Source organism: Globicephala melas, chromosome 10 (genome assembly GCF_963455315.2).
Source record: "Globicephala melas chromosome 10, mGloMel1.2, whole genome shotgun sequence".
Taxonomy (NCBI): Eukaryota; Metazoa; Chordata; class Mammalia; order Artiodactyla; family Delphinidae; genus Globicephala; species Globicephala melas.
The window spans coordinates 32,756,460-32,776,132 of record NC_083323.1 but is presented as its reverse complement, the minus strand read 5'-3'; the positions used below and the strand labels follow the sequence as shown (position 1 = coordinate 32,776,132).

At 35.7% G+C, this 19,673-nt stretch overlaps 1 protein-coding gene across 4 annotated transcripts in view; it reads right to left on the bottom strand.

The window, feature by feature from the left end:
* MGAT4C (MGAT4 family member C) overlaps positions 1-19,673 on the bottom strand; it is a 611,229-nt gene that overhangs the window by 569,284 nt on the left and 22,272 nt on the right. The gene's annotated exons all lie outside the window — the stretch shown is intronic.

Genomic DNA, 19,673 nt, shown 5'->3' with positions numbered 1-19,673 from the left:
CTGTCGGTTGCGAGGGCTGGTGGTTTAGCTTTTCCTTTTGGCCTCTAATTATCATGAATCCTTTCAATAAATTCCTTGTTTCCCTCAAGTAGGCTAGAGTTGATTTCTGTTACTTAAAAGCAATGTACCTTTATTCAGAAACCAACAGAATTATATTATATGACATGTTCACACAGATGGTAAGAGTCTGAATAAAACAATATTTTGTTTCACATATGTAGTTTTCAAAGAAAGTATGAAAAATCAAAAGATCTGTCCTGTGAAAGAGTTTTTGTAGTATTGATGTTATTCCAAGACATCATTATACAGAAAATTGTGCTACCTTTTGAAAGAAATCATAAATCCATGTGCAAAGTAACTGTAACTTAGAAAGCGCTCTTGAAAAGAGTAAGTTTACCATGCCATTGTACCCAGTCCATAAAATCAACAATTTATATTGAGAAAGCCAGGATTAGGTTATCCTTGGAGAGCTTGAAGAAAATATTTTCAATTACTTAAAAATGTGTAGCTGGCAAAAAAAATGTATTCACTTTCAGGTAGTTTTGTGTAAAAGAATAAAAGGTTAAGAGTAAACTAAAAGCAGGACTCAGGATAAAAGCAATATAAGGCAAGAAATTTATTTTCATAAATTAAAATGTTATATGATTTATATGTCAGCTATCCATTAACACTCATGCTAACATTAAACTACAACACCTACTGCTACTAATAATAGTTGAAAAGTATCTAGAGCTATGTGGCAGAGTCTATTCTGAACACTATTTGAACCATCTCATTTAAGTTTAAGAAGACTGCTATGGGACAGGCTCTATAATTCTTATGATTCAGATCACATAGGAACAGATAACACAACCCACATTCGCTTAAGCAAATAGGACATTTATTGGCTCACATATATAGAATTTTCTGGAAGAGGTTTGTCTTAAAAGGCAGATTCATGGGCTTAAAAGCTATAAACAAAATTTATAGATTCAGTCTCTCACTTTGAATCTTTCCTATCTTATTAGTTGTCACTGTCTAACCCTTGATGATCATAGGATGGTTATGTAAGTCCAACTGGCCACTCTACCATCTTGAAGTCCAAAGAAAAGAGAAATTTCTTATCCTTCAACATGTTAATATCTTGGCTTGATTATCATTGTCTAAACTGAATGGTACTCATTCCTGACACAATCAGGAAGATATATGTTGACTGACTTGTGCACTATTTGTAACAAAAGAAAATTGTGTGTATAGTAATAATAAAGATCATAATTGTAATAATAGAAATGAACACTTATAGTATTTACTTTCAGAATTCTAAGAACTTGGAATAGATTATAGACCTTCACAATACCATAATACATAATGCACTACTACTATTCCACATTATATTGAAAAGAAAACTGAGGCACAGAGACATTAATTTACTTGACAAGGGACTTCCCTGGTGGTCCAGTGGTTAAGAATTGGTCTTGCAATGCAGGTGAGGCCTGTTCGATCGCTGGTTGGGGAATTAAGATCCCACATGCCATGGAGCAACTAAGCCTGCATGCTGCAACTACTGAGCCCATGTGCCACAACTAAAGAGAAGCCCAAGCACAGCAATGAAGAGTCCACACACTGCAATGAAAGATTTCACATGCTGCAACTAAGACCCAACGCAGCCAATACATAAATAAATATTTTTACAAATTTACTTGACAATATTCAGACAGATGTCAAGTAGAAGATCTGGGGTTTGATTAGAAATTGTCAGCCTCGATCATATGGTAGCTCTATTTTTAGTTCTTTAAGGAACTTTCCTACTGTTCTCCACAATGGTTCCACCAATTTACATTCCCACTAACAATATAGAAGGGTTCCCGTTCTACACACCTTCTCCAGCATTTATTATTTGTAGACTTTTTGATGATCGCCATTCTGCTGGTGTGAAGTGATGCCTCACTGTTTTGATTTGCATTTCTCTAATAATTAGTGATGTTGACCATCTTTTCATGTGCCTGTTGGCCATCTGCATGTCTTCTTTGGAAAAATGTCTACTTAGGTCTTCTGCCCATTTTTTGATTGGGTTGTTTGTTTTTCTGTTATTGAATCATATGAGCTGTTTGCGTATTTTGGAAATTAAGCCATCGTCAGTCTCATTGTTTGCAAATATTTTCTCCAGTCTGTAGGTTGTCTTTTCATTTTATTCATCATGGTTTCCTTTGCTGCGCAAAAGCTTACAACTTTGATTAGGTCCCACTTGTTTATTTTTGCTTTTATTTCTTTTGCCTTAGAAGACTAAGAAAATATTGCCAAAATTTATGTCAGAGAATGTTCTGCCTGTGTTCTCTTCTAGGAGTTTTATGGTATCATGTCTTATATTTAGGCCTTTAAACTATTTTGAGTTTATTTTTAGAACTACCATATGATCCAGAAATCCCACTCCTGGGCATGTATCTGGAAAAGATGAAAACTCTAATTAGAAAAGATACATGTACCCCAGTGTTCATAGCAGCACTATTTACAATAGCCAAGACATGGAAGCAACCTAAGTGTCCATCAACAGACGAATGGATAGAGAACATGTGGCGTATACATATATATATATACAATGGAATGTTACTCAGACATAAAAAGAATGAAGTATTGCTATTTGCAGTAACATGTATGGACCTAGAGACTATCATGCTAAGTAAAGTAAGTCAGACAGAGAAAGACAAATATTGTATGATATCACCTATATGTGGAATCTGAAAAAATAATACAAATGAATCTATTTACAAAACAGACACAGACTCAGAGACATAGAAAACAAACTTATGGCTATCAAAGGGGAAAAGGAGATGGTAAAGGGATAAATTAGGAGTATGGGATTAACAGACACATACTACCATATATAAAATAGATAAACAACAAGGATTTACTGTATAACACAGGGAACAATATGTAATGTCTCATAATAAACTACAAAGGAAAATCATCTAAAAAATAATATATATGTAACTGAGTCACTTTGCTATACACTTGAAAGTAACACAATATTGTAAATCAACTATACTTCAATAAAAAGTTGTCAGGCTCTAAAGCCTACAAAGTAACCATTATACAATTGACCCTTGAACAATGTGGGGTTAAGGGTGCTGACCCTCCACATAGTTAAAATCCACAAATAACCGATGGTCCTCCATATGTGTTGTTTCTCCATATCCTCAATTCCTCATCCATGGTTTCAACTAACCCGTATCATGTAGTACTAAATACTGTAGTATACAGTACTCAAAAAATCTTCTAATAAGTGGACCAGTGCAGTTCAAATCTGTGTTGCTCAAGGGTCAATTGTACTGCACAGTCATTCATTGTATTGTATATTCATACCCTCTGAGTGGAGGATAACAAGGACATTCCCTTGCTAATCACATGTGATGAAAGTAGTCATAATAGAAAATGTGAGGTGACATTTTCCAGAAGATAAGAAAACTGAGGCACAAAGAAATTTAATAACTACTCTGAAGTAATTAACCAATGAATAGTTGAGCTAAAATTCAAACTAGATCTATCTAATGGCAAAGTTGGAAGCCCCAATTACTGAAATATGTAAATGCATGTTATGACTGCATATGACTGAATATATTTGTATATAGCTAAGGTAACCAGAAATTTGCAGTTCATTACCTTGATGAATTCTCATTTCTCCCATTAATCATGTTCCCTAATAGTCTATGAACTATCATAAGTCTCTCAACCCAGGGATAAAAGAGGGACAGTGCTGCCTGGAACAAAACAGCCATTGGCTAGATTTAAGTTTCAGTGGGTACTTTTATTTTGGTTTTGCTTCTTTTTAAACGTACACTAAGGCAATAATCTTGAAATATGGACCTTGCTAAAAAAGTTTTGAAGTTTTATGTTCCATCAGCTTCCATTCACATATCAAGAGCCAATACTTGCAGAATAAATCATCAATTTTGTCCCATAACTTTGAAGGGATATTATGAATACTGACAATAACTCCCAACACCATTAATGCTGACTCAGAAGGAGAAGTTACATATGATGTAGAGAAACCAATGCCACAGGGAAAGAGGTAATGGCAAGCCCAATACTGTCAATACAAAGACTCTACTACAAACTAATTAGATTCAATCTTTTAGTAGTAGTAATGAGTAATGTAGTAATGAGTCCTACACATCCATATTTTTCAAACAGTCATTTTTTTTTTTTTTAATGTTAAGTCAGTGTTGAAAAACATTGTTCTAGAAAAAAGAAAAAGATACTGCATAACAAATTACCACTGCATGTAGGCAACAGCATTACTGGGCTATTGGGAAGTTGCCAGGGAGAGAGTCCAAGGAAGAGTCCAAGGAAGCTCTTCTAACTTTCTAGCCTAAACCCAGTCTACAAGGATCCAGAAGTCCCTGTGTGTTCTAGTTAGGTGCTGGGAGGGCTAAAGAATAAGTCAAGAGTGGCGGATAGGACCAAAAGACCCCTGACTATAGGGGTTTTATAAATAAGAAAAATGACTAGAACCATAGATAGAAACCAGCAAGAGGTGTGGAAAAATCACTCTGAAAAGCCAGAAAAGACAAGTATTCTTCCAAGGTCACCAGCCCAGGCCCAAGAGCAGAGGAGCCACTCTGCAACAAATATCCAGAACATCATATGCATCTTGAGATCCAACACAATCTTGAAAGGAACAGAGGGTCGTGAAAGTTAAGAATTTGAGCATTTACATATATGAGAATTTGTTTAAGCTTAAATAATAGTACTTTAAATTAATACATTATTTTTTTCTCTTTTACATATGAGGTGAATGTGAAGATTGAAGGCAGTGTGCAAGGCTTGAAATATCACTTTATTTCCTGTGCACATTTAAATGTTAGTGTGCTCATATTTTGTCCTATTTATAATAATTTTAGAGATTCTTTTTTATTCTCCCTGGATTTTTCACCTTTTCTTCTCCATTGAAGCAGTTAGTGATTTCTATGCTTCCTTGCCTATGGATAGGTTTGCAACTAGAAAGAAAGCAAAGTTGCAGATAAACCATCCTTTTCTCCACTATTATTGCCAGAAGTCTAAGCCCACTGAGGGAATTTTACAAAGTGCCTCTGAGAAAACAATAAAGAGAGAGAAACACCTTTGAACGAAACATCAAGAGGGAATTTACCTAATAGATGGAGAGGAGCCCAATCTCCAGACTGCGGAAAGAGTATGCAGGGACTGTGAACACAGAAGGAAGGGAGAGGTTAAGTTTTGGAGATACTCAGCATCACAGTGAAGAGGGGACAAAAACACCCAAATGGAGTCAGTGAATGGTGCTTATAAAGAAACTGAGCCATAGCAACGTGTGCTTACAAGTGCTGACTAAGATTCTTATGTGCACAGCTGACAAGGAAATAGCATAAAGTTTCTTTCTAGATCTAGTGAAAGTCCCATAAGCAACCAAGGCAGTATTTCCTTCCAGTCTGGTGGGATCAAAAGCCCAGTTAAAATGAGGTCAATTTAAAGAAAATAAAGTCCCATTTATTATATAACTAGGTACTATTCATACCTACTACACAAAATATAACTTTAAATTGATGGACTAATTATCTTAGTGAATAAAACTTCACTAAGATCTTCAATAACCATTGATTGTTTAAAATGTTAAATACATAATAAAATGTATTCTTGAGCAAAATTTTGAGAGATGAATGAGACACTTGCACAGAAAGATGAGCACATTCAAATTTGCTTGGTAATGGGCTGCTATCATGGATTTCATCAGAAAAGAGTAAATGTATACTGCTGGTATATCCACATAAACATATTACCCCTAATATATCCACATCTAGAATTCAAATCATTAACAGAATACTAAGCTCCAATTTAAAAAAAAAATTTGAGGAAATATACAGACTCCTACAAAGTACTAGTTTGTGCATTTTAGAAAAATGGTTGAAATACTTTTTTCTGGCAAAAAAGTATTAAAATTTAAAATTTAATTGCCTGGGAAATCTAATTAGTAATGACATTCTACGGACATTCCATTTCTCCAACTTTGCAGTTACTTCAGGTTTCACAACACACTTATCATTTATCTGATAGAAAATAACATCTCATATTTGTCTTCAAATGTTGAAATCTGACATATTTAATTGCCTAGTCATTTTTGGATTTGATTAACACTTGTTTTAAAGATAATTATTCAGAGGTTCATTTTTTAGTTTAATCTTGCTCAGTGCTATCTAAAGATGCTACGCTCTTCAGAGGAGTATATCATTACTCAGAAAGGAAGTGATTTATTGAGTAATTAAGGCAAACTAAATCTATACCAACTCAATGCAAATTATAAGTGAATGCCAACTTGGTCTGAGCTCTGCAATCTTTTTCAAATGTAAAAGACTATTTATTTTTTCGCTATTAGTACTTCTAATACCATTAGATTTTAGTGGATATTTTCTTTAGTTTTAATTTTACATTTGTCTTCTAAGAAAAAGTAAGATACCAAAAATGAATGTGGGTATTTTCACTGAAATTAGGCATAGTACCAGAAGAAAGCTTGGATGATTTTAAAACTATGAATAAAATAATGATCTAAAATTATACATACACTCATTTACTTTCGGTTAACAAACATTTCTGAGTACACATTTATGTACCTGTCAATGTTTGCTATAAATATATAATAATAAATTTGTGCTGATATAACATAAAAACTGTCATAATTTTATTAATTCCTGTTCTCTACTCATTAACTTGTTAATAATGTAAATAATTCACTTCCCCCACCATAATTTTCAGCTTAGTTGCTGTCAATTATTTTTTATAGATTAAGCTGAATTGAAAACTAAAACATGAAAATTGGCAAATGTTGCAGAGTTGGAAAACTTCCACATATAACTAAAATTTTAAAATGTGAAAAAAAATTAAATGAATAGACAAGTAAGAGATGCACGAATGTTTGGGTTTATATTTCCATATAAATACAACACCCTAAATTCAAACAAATATTAAAGAATGTATATACATTTATATAGTAAATAACTATGGAAATTATGCCATTACTCTGGCATCATAAAAATGATAAAGTGAAAAATTTGCAACAGTAATGTCACTATTTATTTGGATATTTAGGGTTATAATAGAATTTTGTACAAATAAAATACCATTATTTAACATATTACTGTTTTAAAAATATGTAAACCACTTAAATTTTAAAAATCTGTGTTTCCTTTATAATTAGAGAATTATTTTCTAATAGAAACTTCACACTGATTATTTTCTAATTATGATTTGTTCATTACGTTTCTCACTTAATGATAGGAACAATAATGAATTTGTCCTGTGCTGTAACTAAGAAAAGATGGAGGAGAAATAGACTGTTTGCCATTGAACAGTTAAACTTCTGCTAGACCTAAATTTGTGAAATTCTGATACAGTACTTCTCAATGACATTCCAGTGACTTCTCCACAAAAGTAACCCAACTTATATCTACAATATCACGTACAGTATAACAAAACTTCTTTCATCTAATCCTTAGCATTATACTAGCCCATACAACTGACATTTGATTTTTAAAATTCAACTTAAATTTTCTAATTTGTGGACGCAAGCTTAAATATAGCAGGGACTCAATGGATTTAGGAATTGAGGATGTGAGAGACAGAGAGGGATAGAGGGAGTTGGGGAGGAGGGAAGAAAGAGACTGGATACAGCTGAGTTGTCCCTGATTATTTTAAGTTATTGCTTGATATAAGCCAGCTTCTATCTCTCCACTGCCCAACAAGCCCTTCCCAGGAATTCCTACATTTGTCTTGAAAAATTTGATGCCTGCTTCTTCTAAATACTTGGGCTATACAGAATGGCACAGGTATCCCTGGCTTACATTTAAACCACAGTCTCTTGGAGATCTTTACATGAAGCCTCCAAAACTCTTCCAAATCAGGTTTTAAAGCAGAATCATATAATGCCATATGGGAAATTATAAACAGAATCATGCCAGACCTTGTGATTTTTAAGAGTATCAAAAGAGATTTTTGGGACTTCCCTGGTGTCACAGTGGTTAAGAATCCGCCTGCCAATGCAGGGGACGCAGATTCATTCCCTGGTCTGGGAAGATTCCACATGCCGCAGAGCAACTAAGCTCGTGGGCCACAACTACTGAGCCTGCGCTCTAGAGCCCGTGAGCCACAACTCACCTAGAGTTGCCTGCACGCTTAGAGCCGGTGCTCCACAACAAGAGAAGCCACCACGATAAGAAACCTGCGCACCGCAATGAAGAGTAGCCCCCACTCACCGCAACTAGAGAAAGCCCGTGTGCAGCAACGAAGACCCAACGTAGCCAAAAATAAATAAATTCATTAAATAAATTCATTAAAAAAAAAGAAAAAAACAGATTTTCATGTGAACTTTAAAAAAAATTTACATGCTGGCTCAAAAAGTATTTGCTGACCCTGAGCATGGGGAAAAAAAAGAAGTAAATGTGCAAGTTTGCAAGCTGAATTTTTTGGTCATGAGTACAACTTTTTATTTTTTTTTTTGCTGTACGCGGGCCTCTCACTGTTGCAGCCTCTCCCGTTGCAGAGCACAGGCTCCGGACGCGCAGGCTCAGCGGCCATGGCTCACGGGCCCAGCCGCTCCGCAGCATGTGAGATCTTCCCGGACCGGGGCACAAACCCGTGTCCCCTGCATCGGCAGGCGGACTCTCAACCACTGCGCCACCAGGGAAGTCCAAGTACAAACATTTTTATGTAGGAAAAGTGTGTTTGGTACCTAACCTGACCTTTAAGATCTGCAATTTTCATTTTCTCCATCCCTGCAGTCTCATACTTGCTGTGCTATCAACCACACTAAATTACAGCTGTATATGCTAGTAAACTCTGTCACCCTGTGCTTTCATTATCTTCTTTCCTCCTTTCCCTTCCTTTTCTGCATTAATGCTTACCGAGGACATACTAATTGCCAGACTTAGCAGTCATGGTAGAGTGAGAAATAAATAGGGAACACATCCTCACAGTGGTTGCAGAAGCAGGATTCATGGCCTAACCATGAAGAATGTGGAAAGGAAATGAAAAGGTGTTATGCTTCTGGGAAGCAAAAGAGACTTCTCTTTTTGACTAATAAAGTGAGTGAAAACCCCGATCCTGAATCAGTATCATTGCCTGATTTCCCTCTTCTTGTACAAGGTGAATAAAGTGTAGCTTGAGAAAAACCACACCTATTGAAACTGGTGCTTCCCTTTCTCCATCATTCATCTCATCTCTGCTTTATCTCCTCTCTTCTATATGTTTTGTCCCCTCTTATCTATTGGCTTCTCCCCACAGGCCCTGAGTATTCCCAAGTGACTCCATAATGAAAAAAATAAAAACAAAAATAAAAAGCTGCCCTATAATACTGCAACCCCAATAACTATTATATAATCTTTTATTTCTATTTTTCTCACAAATTTTCTTACTGTTTCTACTTCCTTACAATCCATTTAATTCTCATTTCACTACCTCTGGCTTCTATATTCATCATAATAATTATGTCTACCCATATGAAAGTCAGCAACTGCCAAATGCAACAGATACTCTTTTCAATTGAGCTTATTAAATATTCCAGAATCACTGGCTACGTTTTTTTTAAATGTATTTTTCATTCACCCATTGCAGCCATGGAGTCTGCAGGCTCTTATCACTTCCTGGTCTACCTGCTTTTCTTTGAATATTTATCTTTAATTACACAGTATGTAAATATATCCTCTAACCCTCTTCTAATTCTTTAGAAAATTTAAACTGTTCTCTTGATTTCGATTAATGAAAATAAGCCTATAACATATTGTCCAATGACATAAGGCACTTCATTGGCAAAATGTTCAAGTTTGAGATCCTTGATCCTTGTATAATCTCTCATCCTCTGATGCTCTTCATTGTAGTTACTGATACCAAGTCACTGAAGCTGGCATCTTGGGGAATCAAGATGCTTCAATCTGTTGAAATCTTTATTCAATCTTAAAAGCTATTGAGTGCTAAAGTCACATATATTTCTCTCTTACACAGTCTTGAATAGATTTCTTCATTTTATTACCATGGCATTTATTTATATTCTCTTTATCATCTAAATGTGTGCATAACTTACCCATAACTATAATTATATCTCCAGTTGCTGCCAAGGTATAAATCACATCATATCTACCTTAGTCTGTTTGGGCTGCTATAAAAAAAATATCAGGGACTGGGTGACTTACAAACAACAGAAATTTATTTTTCAAGGTTCTTGAGGCTGGAAGTCCGAGATCAGGGTGCCAGCATGGTCAGGTGAGAACCCTCTTTAGGATATCAGATTTTTTCTTATATCTTCACATGAAAGAAGGGGTGAGGGATCTCTGTGGGGTCTCTTTTATAAGAACACTAGTTCCATTCATGAGGGTTCCACTCTCATGACCTAAGCACCTACCAAAGGCCCCACCTACTAATGCCAACACACTGGGAATTAAAGTTTCAACACATGAATTTTGAGGGGATATAAACATTTAGACCATAACAATATCCTTTCTCTATATAATAACTTAGCAGCTTCCTCTGTCAGAATAACTGACTAGATCCTTTCCATGACACTTAAAACCATCACAGACTACATGCCCATGAAGCCAGCACTGCTAACATGTTATAATGAAACACAAAACTGCTTTCATTAACCATAATTCATACATTATTTAATCTTTTTAATTTTTATTCATACTTCTGATTGTATTCCATCTTCTCATTAGTTTCCATTATTTTCTCTGCCAGGAATTTTCTTCCCACCTCCTTTGATGAGCATACTTTCTATGTAATGTTCTACATTAAAATCTGGCTAGGTAGGGGCTTCCCTGGTGGCGCAGTGGTTGAGACTCTGCCTGCTAATTCAGGGGACATGGGTTCGAGCCCTGGTCTGGGAGGATCCCACATGTCGTGGAGCGACTAGGCCCGTGAGCCACAACTACTGAGCCTGCGCGTCTGGAGCCTGTGCTCCACAACAAGAGAGGCCGCAATAGTGAGAGGCCCGCGCACCGCGATGAAGAGTGGCCCCCGCTTGCCACAACTAGAGAAAGCCCTCACACAGAAATGAAGACCCAACACAGCAAAAATGAATGAATAAATTAATAAACTCCTACCCCCAACATCTTAAAAAAAAAAAATCTGGCTAGGTGTCATTGCCTGAGAAGTTATTCCATGCTCCTACCCTCCCCACTGCCACACAGACTAAATAAACCTAGATATTCCCCAGGATTAATTAATTTCATGAGAGTATTTCATAGTATACTCTGAACTCCTTTGAGTGCAGTGATTTAATATTATTTATCTTTCTGTTCTTTCCTGCACAGAAGTTGTTCAATATAAGCAGGGCTCCTAAATCTAAACTATGTGTATAGAAAATCAGGCACAATTTGTTTTGCTTTCCTTCAGAGAAAGTGAAAAAATGAATGAAGTATACCATTGTAATAAATGCTGAGTGGTGGAAGCTTAAAATACTGTCTATTCATTGGCATTTAAAAAATGTATACCTTCTTTTTATATCAATTGGTCATTATGTTATCAATTGATTATGGATGTAAAGTCTTGAAGAATTAAATGGAATATTCTGTAAAAGTCAAGTTATTTTATTAACTTAAATATAAAAATGTCTTATTTTTTAGGGTATATGAACCAAGTAATCTAAGTGTTGCTAAAGCTTAGCAACACTTGTTTTTAAAATAAGTTTCATTCAGAAGTAGCACAAGCTATTAAACCAGAGTCATTTTATAGGAGAGACCTTTGCTTACATAATTCAATTTGCCTAGCAGAATTTGTAAACCTATTCAAAGAACCAGTGACTGGAAGAGCATCAATCTGGCAGAGGAGTAAGGCATGGAAATCACCTCCCTCCACACAAATACATCAAAAATACATCTACATGTGGAACAACTCCTACAGAGCACCTACTGAACACTGGCAGAAGACCTCAGACTTCCCAAAAGGCAAGAAACTACTCACGTACCTGGGCAGGGCAAAAGAAAAAAGAAAAAGCAGAGACAAAACAATAGGGACGGGACCTGTACCTCTGGGAGGGAGCTGTGAAGGAGGAAAAGTTACCACACACTTGGAAGCCCTTTCACTGGTGGAAACAAGGGTTGGCAGCGGGGGTAGCTTTGGAGCCACAGAGGAAAGCACAGCAACAGGGGTACAGAGGGCAAAGCGGAGACATTTCCACACAGGGGATCAGTGCTGATAAGCACTCACCAGCCTGAGAGGCTTGTCTGCTCACCCGCTGGGGAGGGTGGGGGCTGGGAGCTGAGGCTCTGGCTTCGGAGGTCAGATTCCAGGGAGAGAGCTGAGGTTGGCTGCTTGAACACAGCCTGAAGGGGGCTAGTGCACCACAGCTAGCTGGGAGGGAGTCTGGGAAAAAGTCTGGAGCTGCCTAAGAGGCAAGAGACCACTGTTTCGGGGTACGTGAGGAGAGGGGATTCAGAGCACTTCCTAAATGAGCTCCAGAGATGGGCGTGAGCCACAGCTATCAGCACAGACACCAGAGACAGGCATGAAATGCTAAGGCTGCTGCTGCAGCCACCAAGAAGCCTGTGTGCAAGCACAGGTCACTATCCATACCTCCCCTCACAGAAACCTGTGCAGCCCACCACTGCCAGGGTCCTGTGATCCAGGGACAACTTCCCCAGGAGAACACACGGCACACCTCAGGCTGTTGCAATGTCACGCTGGCCTCTGCTGCTGCAGGCTCGCCCCACATTCTGTAACCCTGTCTCACCCCGGCGTGAGTGAGCCAGAGCCCCGGAATCAGTCTCTCCTTTAACTCACTCCTGTCTGGGTGAAGAAAGATGCCAGAGGGCAACCTACATGCAGAGTCGGGGCCAAATCCAAAGCTGAACCCCAGAATATGTGTGAACAAAGAAGAGAAAGGGAAATTTCACCGTGCAGCCTCAGGAGCAGTGGACTAAATCTCCACAAACAATTTGAAGTACCCTGAGTCTGTGGAATACCTGAACAGACAATGAATCATCCCATTGGGAAAGGAAACAGTCAATCAAGTCCAGGAAACACAGAGTGTCCCATACAGGATAAATCCAAGGAGAAACACGCCAAGACACATAGTAATCAAACTATCAAAAATTAAATACAAAGAAAAAATATTAAAAGCAGCAAGGGAAAAGCAACAAATAACATACAAGGGAATCCCCATAAGGGTAACAGCTGATCTTTCAGCAGAAACTCTGCAAACCAGAAGGGAGTGGCAGGACATATTTAAAGTGAGGAAAGGGAAAAACCTACAACCAAGATTACTCTACCCAGCGAGGATCTCATTAAGATTCGACAGAGAAATTAAAACCTTTACACAAAAGCAAAAGCTAAGAGAATTCAGGACCACCAAACCAGATTTATAACAAATGTTAAAGGAATTTCTCTAGGCAGGAAACACAAGAGAAGGAAAAGACCTACAATAACAAACCCAAAACAATTAAGAAAATGGCAATAGAAACATATATATAGATATTTACCTTAAGTGTAAATGGATTAAATGCTCCAACCAAAAGACATAGATTGGCTGAATGGATATAAAAACAAGACCCATACATATGCTGTCTACAAGAGACCCACTTCAGACCTAGAGACACATACAGACTGAAAGTGAGAGGATGGAAAAAAGATATTCCATGCAAATGGAAATCAAAAGAAAGCTGGAGTACCAATTCTCATATCAGACAAAACAGACTTAAAAAAAGAAGATTACAAGAGACAAAGATGAAAACTACATAATGGTCAAGGGATGGATCCAAGAAGAAGATATAACAATTGTAAATATTTATGCACCCAACATAGGAGCACCTCAATACATAAGGCAAATGCTAACAGCCATAAAAGGAGAAATCGACAGTAACACAATCATAGTAGGGGGCTTTAACACCCCATTTTCAACAATGGATAGATCATCCAAAGTGAAAATAAATAAGGAAACACAAGTTTTAAATGACACATTAAATAAGATGGATTTAATTGACAATTACAGGACATTCCATCCAAAAACAACAGAATACACTTTCTCCTCAAATGCTCATGGAACATTCTCCAGGATAGATCATATCTTGGGTCACAAATCAAGCCTTAGTGAATTTAGGAAAACTGAAATCATATGAAGTATCATTTCTGACCAGAACACTATGAGACTTGATATCAATTACAGGAAAAAAACTGTAAAAACTACAAACACATGGAGGCTAAACAAAATGCTACTAAATAACCAAGAGATCACTGAAGAAATCAAAGAGGAAATCAAAAAATACTTAGAAACAAATGACAATGAAAACATGACGACCCAAAACTTATGGGATGCAGCACAAGCAGTTCTAAGAGGGATGTTTATAGCAATGCAATCCTACCTTAAGAAACAAGAAACATCTCAAATAAACAACCTAACCTACACCTAATCCAATTAAAGAAGAACAAAAACACCCCAAAGTTAGCAGAAGGAAAAATCATAAAAATCAGATCAGAAATAAATGAAAAAGAAGTGAAGGAAATGATACAAAGATCAATAAAACTAAAAACTGATTCTTTGAGAAGATAAACAAATTGATAAACCATTAGCCAGACTAATCAAGAAAAAAAGGGAGAAGACTCCAATCAACAGAATTAGAAATGAAAAAGGAGACATAACAACTGACACTGCAGAAATACAAACAATCATGAGAGATTACTACAGGCAACCGTATGCCAATAAAATGGACAACCTGGAAGAAATGGACAAATTCTTAGAAAAGCACAACCTTCCGAGACTGAATCAGGAAGAAATAGAAAATATAAACAGACCAATCACAAGCACTGAAATTGAAACTGTGATTAAAAATCTTCCAACAAACAAAAGCCCAGGACCAGATGGTTTCACAGGCGAACTCTATCAAACATTTAGAGAAGAGTTAACACCTATCCTTCTCAAACTCATCCAAAATACAGCAGAGGAAGGAAAACTCCCAAATTCATTCTACGAGGTCACCATCACCCTGATACCAAAACCAGACAAATATGTGACAAGAAGAGAAAACTACAGGCCAATATCACTGATGAACACAGATGCAAAAATCCTCAACAAAATCCTAGCAAACAGAATCCCACAGCACATTAAAAGGATCATACACCATGATCAAGTGGGGTTTATCCCAGGAATGCAAGGATTCTTCAATATACGTAAATCAATCAACGTGATACACCATATTAACAAACTGAAGGATAAAAACCATAAGATTATCTCAATAGATACAGAAAAAGCTTTTGACAATATTCAACACCCATTTATGATAAAAACCCTCCAGAAAGTGGGCATAGAGGGAACTTACGTCAACCTAATAAAGGCCACATATGACATACCCACAGCCAACAACATTCTCAATGGTGAAAAACTGAAACCATTTCCACTAAGATCAGGTACAAGACTAAGTTGGCCACTCTCACAACTATTATTAAACACGGTTTCATAATTTTAGTTACAGCAATCAGAGAAGAAAAGAAATAAAAGGAATCCAAATCAGAAAACAAGAAGTAAAACTGTCACTGTTTGCAGATGACATGAAACTATACATAGAGAATCCTAAAGATGTTACCAGAAAACTACTAGAGCTAATCAATGAATTTGGTAAAGTAGCAGGATACAAAATTAATGCACAGAAATCTCTTGCATTCCTGTACACTTATGATGAAAAATCTGAAAGAGAAATTAAGGAAACACTCCCATTTACCACCGCAACAAAAAGAATAAAATACCGAGGAATAAACCTACCTAAGGAGACAAAAGACCTATATGCAGAAATCTGTAAGACACTGATGAAAGTTATTAAATGTCATGTTAATATCAAACTGGTTCCTTCTTTTCTACCGTTCACTAACTTTGATGTTTTTTCCTGATCTCTTTTCCTCTTTTCACTCTTAGGCGTTGCCAGCTACACATAGGGACTTGTCATCTTGGAAGCCACGTGGCACCAGGTCAATAAGTCATTCTCTAAAATATTATGATTGACAATCATGATTGATACCTATGTAAAATCTATAATAAGTCTCATTCTTGCAAGATGACTCCCCACCATATATTTAGAATTATTGGAATATTAGTGTATTGGTAGGTATTTTATAAACTTTATATTTTCCATCCTTTTGTCAGTATCTGAGTAAGCAGGTTTAGATTTACTTCTCTGGCATGATTATGTTTGATTCATTATATTCAAAATGTGATTACTGAACGCATATTGTGCTAGATACTTTGGATACAAAGGTAAACTTTTTAAAACTGTAAAAAAATATAAAATTAAAAAAATTTTTAATAAGTTAATTAAACATGAATTAAATATTGTCTTGCCCATGAGGTATTCTAATAATGGTTTTTAAAACTTTAAAAAATTCTATCCATATTATTAAGCCCACAGAGTTCTTGTCTGAAGAAAATCATTAATTCATTCACTAATTCTTTCAAGCACCCTACGTCCTTAGTGATATTCCATAATATATAAATATACCCAAAATAAGAATATGTTATTCTAGCTCTTAAATACCTTTTTTTTTTTTTTTTTTTTTTTTTGCGGTACGCGGGCCTCTCACTGCTGTGGCCTCTCCCGTTGCGGAGCACAGGCTCCGGACGCGCAGGCTCAGTGGCCATGGCTCACGGGCCCAGCCGCTCCGCGGCATGTGGGATCTTCCCGGACCGGGGCACGAACCTGCGTCCCCTGCATCGGCAGGCGGACTCCCAACCACTGCGCCACCAGGGAAGCCCTTAAATACCTATTTTTAAATTTATAATTTTTGTCTACCTTATTTTATCCTTTTCAGGTAATTCTCATGGTGCTAACATTATAATTGAAATGAAACTTGACATGAATGACAAACAAAAAATGTTACCTCATATCCATAAACACTTAAGTTATTGCCATAACACTTCAAAGCATAAATGAATGTTTTTATTGAATAGACAATATTGATTTCAAGTATATATATTTACAGTGATTTCTCTGGGTCACCTAGAAAATAAATGGCAGGTTTTTAAATCACACAAGCCATCAAAGAAATCTGCACATTCCCCAACAGTTTGGTTGCTTCACATGTAACAACATATGCTTATAACTTATTGCACATTTTAAAAAAATTTGTGAATAAATTTACTATTTTAAGTCTTTTAGAAAATCGATGCTTGTAAAAGTTTGGTAGGTAATATAAGTGCTGGCATCCTAGGCATTTTGGACATAATAAAAATTTTAGTCAAGGATTTAATTAGTGAGATGTGAATCAAATTTACTTTTGTAGAAGTAAGATTATCAGCTCTATGGTGTACACATTTCAACACTCATAGGAGTTGGCAAATTTCTCTGCAAAATGTTGCCAGTCATATTACCAGAAATATATTTTTCCTTTTCTTGTATCTATACTAAAAATCTTATTGAATATCAGTGTTTTTCTAATTGTGGAATATGGAATTATATCATGTTGCTTTAATTTTCAGTAGTTTTTACTAGTGAGGATGGACAACTTTCCCTATATTTATTAAGAATACTGATTTCTTCCCCTTGAATTGTCTTTAAAAATATTATAAAATATTTTCCCCTGGATTTGCTTTCCTGTTAGTATTTTTTTCTTTTCATTATCAATTTACAGGAGTTTTATATATATTCTCTCCACTAATTCCTTATTTGTTATATGGGTTGCAAATATATTTTCCTAGATTGTGGACTGCATATTTTCTTTATATATTCTGTATTTAAGTGGAATTTTTACTGAGATAATTGCAGCTTTACACGCACTTTTAAGAAATACCTAGAAGTTCTGTGTACACATTACTCAGTTTGTAATAATGGTAATATTTTGCAAAACTATAGTATAATATCACAACCAAATACTGACATTGATACAATTCACAACTCTTACTCAGTATTCTCCAGTTTTACTTGCTTATACACATGTGTGTGTGTTTATTTAGTTTTGCACAATTTTGCCATACGCGCTTGTTCTTTTATCCACAACCACCGTCAAAATACTGAAAAGTGCCATCACAACAATAATCTTTCCTGTTGCCTTTCTATAACTATATCCATCTACCTCTTGCCATTCTTCCCCCACCTCACCCCCTCCAATCTGCTTCGAACACTAACATGTGGCAAGCACTAATCCCTTCTCTGTTTCTAAAATTTTGTCATTTCCAAATGTTTAAATGGAATCCTACAACTGGTCATCTTTTAGATGTGGCTTTTTCATATAGCATAATTTCTTGAAGATTCATCCAAATCATTTTATGTACAGACAGTTTGCTCCCTTTTATTCTATTATTCCATTATACGTATGTATCAGTTTGTTTAACCGTACATCTGTTGGATGCTTTGAAAGTGTATTATCAAACCTGAGACTGAATGAATTTTGTACAGGAGAAAAACGTACCACCAAAAATTCATTCTTTATCCAAAACAAGAATAAAATTTCCACCACGAATTATCTTCAAAAGCACAAAGAAGAGAATTAGAATTCCCAAGACTGATAAAAGAACCATAATTAAGACTATAGAAAATATTTTATAAATAAACAAGTTGTAAAATAACAAATCAAAGCTAACAATTTTTAAGTATTGTAAGGAAATTTAAAAAGGCATATTAAAAATAATTTACAGATAAAGCTACAGTTTAGCACGGCATGAAAAGATAATTAGTGAACTACATAGTTATGAAAAAGCATAGAGGGATAAAAAATGAAAAATCAAAATGAGTGGTTAAAACGCATGGAAACTAGAATGAGAAGGCCTGACAAAATAGGAATTAGAAAAAATGGGGCAAGGTAATTTTAATGCAGGTAACAACTGTGGATATGCCAGAATTGATAAAATTCTTGCCAAGTTAAGAAACACAACAGCTCCTGAGTAGAATATATCTACAGCTAGACACATGATAGGAAAAGGCAAAATTCAAACAAATAAAAAGTCTTAAAGCTTCTGAAGAGAAAAAAAATGCTATATCCAAAACAGCAGAACATATTGGATTTTCAGAAATCATATTAAATGCTAGAACAAAAATTCAAACTAGATGAAATAATTATTTTAAGGAGTTGAATGAAGCTAAAACCCATTCTAGAATTTGAAACCTAAGTTATCATTGAAGAAAATGAGAAAAATATGAGTAAAAGAAAATATTAGTAAAACACAGATCTGATAAAGGACCTGAATCTATAATATATAATGAGCTCTTGCAATACAATAATGATAACATCAATCCAAACAACACTCTTAAAAATGAAAAAAATATTTGAACAGACACCACACCAAAATAATTATATGAATGGCAAATAAGCATATGAATAACTGCTCACTGAGAAAATGCAAATTAACACCACACTTGGATCCAACTACACACCCACTAGAAAAGCTGAAACTAAAACATCTGAAAATAGTGTTGGCAAGAATGTGTTGGAACTGTAAAGTCACACACTGCAGGTGTGAATGCAAAATGATACGACTTTGGAAAACAGCAAACTAAGATTTACATGGTTATTATCTTTTTCTAAACAGATGAGGAAATACATATGTATTTCAGACTTACTACAAGTCATCCAGGTAGAAGAGCTACACAAAAGACCTCAAATATTTATTAACTCAAGGTATCAATAATATGTATTATTACCAACAGCAACTCCTATTTAAAGGAGAAAATAAAAAATTACAGCTAAAATAACACCCAAGTCCTTATGTCAAGTAAGTGGTA